The sequence below is a fragment of the Microcaecilia unicolor genome, chromosome 2 (assembly GCF_901765095.1).
Source record: "Microcaecilia unicolor chromosome 2, aMicUni1.1, whole genome shotgun sequence".
Classification (NCBI taxonomy): Eukaryota; Metazoa; Chordata; class Amphibia; order Gymnophiona; family Siphonopidae; genus Microcaecilia; species Microcaecilia unicolor.
Window position 1 is genome coordinate 12,466,107 of NC_044032.1, and position 1,744 is coordinate 12,467,850.

A 1,744-nucleotide genomic window follows, 5' to 3' on the forward strand; every position below is an offset into this window, starting at 1 on the left:
CAGACAACAACGAACTCTTTATACCTGTTTGCGTCAATCAGTTTGTCACTAATGAACGTTAATGCATTACCCCCCTTATCTCTCACGCCTGAAATGAACTGTTTATCTAACTTACTTTATCATTTATTTCAACATTTATGCACTTTAAATGTAATACTACTTTGTATTTCTCATTCCGGAAATGGCGATCGCCATTACGGCATAATGTAAGCCACATTGAGCCTGCAAAAAGGTGGGAAAATGTGGGATGCAATAAATAAATAAATAAAGCCACAGAATTTATTATTATTAAATGGAGAAGATGGGATATTAGGGATATTTAGTGGTGAACAGCAGGTACAGCTTAACATACAACTCACAATTTTGTTAACAGCATAACAATAGTAAAATGACCAAATATAAGCAAGAATACAATCAATGAAGTAAACGTGGAAATAGCAAATTGAAACCTAATAACATGTCCGTTGACCAGCAGATGGCGACAGAGAAAGACAATAGTTCTGTTTGATCCTCTTCTTTAAGGGTTTTGTGCAGTCTTAAATATTCAGTATTGCTTTGTCTTCAGCGGATGGGGATGGTGTACCAAGTAGCTCCTGGGCCAGTTAGGCCAGATTGACTCCTGAACCAGTTGGTGCTGGTTAAGTTGAGCTGAAACCTCTCAGCATGAAAAGGAAAAGGCAGGAAGAAGTGAGAGAATTTTATGGAATACATGGAGGAATCCAAGTCTTTTCCCTTTTCCCCTGGTGCAAGGTCTCTAGGGTTTGAGCAGCCTTTATCGATTGGGAAAGGAAGTGTAAATCAAGAAGGTAAAGCACTTGGCTCAAACACTAACTTTTAAGCATGTCAGAATCAGAGGTGCCAACTCAAATGCTGACTTGGCAGAATGACATTGAAAATAACCTGAGGCATAGAAATACCAGAGAAGAGAATATTATCTGAGATACTGATTTTGCAGTGTGGTATTGATCGTTCCCTGAGACACAGAATTGCAAGGGATGGAGAGGCCAAATCCAGATTGGCCAATTCCAGTAGCAGAATTCAAATGCATGGGACAAATACAAAGGAATCCTGTTTAGAAGGATCGGAACTAAAGAAGCTTAGGGGAGATTAAGTAGGAAAACCAGTGCTGGGCCAGGGCCACCGAGAGCCGGGGCCGGGCCCAGGACAAGACCGCCCCCGGGCCCCCCCCCCCCCGAGGTCGCGTCACGCCCCGCCCCCCCCTCCACCTGCTGCTGGGCCCTCCAAACTAACCTGAAGCGCCTTCACGTTTGCATCGCAGCAAGCAGCAGCAGGGCAGACCTCTCCTTCCTTCCGTGTCCCGCCCTCACGGACGTTACATCAGGCGAGAGCGGAACACGGAAGGAAGGAGTGGCCTGCCCTGCTGCTGCTTGTTGCGATGCGAATGTGAAGGCGCTTCAGGTTAGTTCCGGGAGCTATGGAGGGCGGGCCGGACCGCAGTGGCGGCGGCGGCGGGCCCCCCCCCCCCCCCCCGGAGGCCCGGGACTTTTGTCCCCCCTGTCCCCCCTCTTGGTGGCCCAGTGCTGGGCTGACTTGTACGCTCTGTGCCCTGATGGAGGCTGAGTAGATTTGGATGGGCCGGAGTGGAGCTTTTTGGGTGCTTTGACAACAACTTCAGAAATTTTACAAGGTCAATGCTAGGCAGACTTCGGTCTATGTTCTAAAAATGGCAAGGATAAATCAAAAACAGGTATACATATGATGTATCACTTCGTACCATATGTAA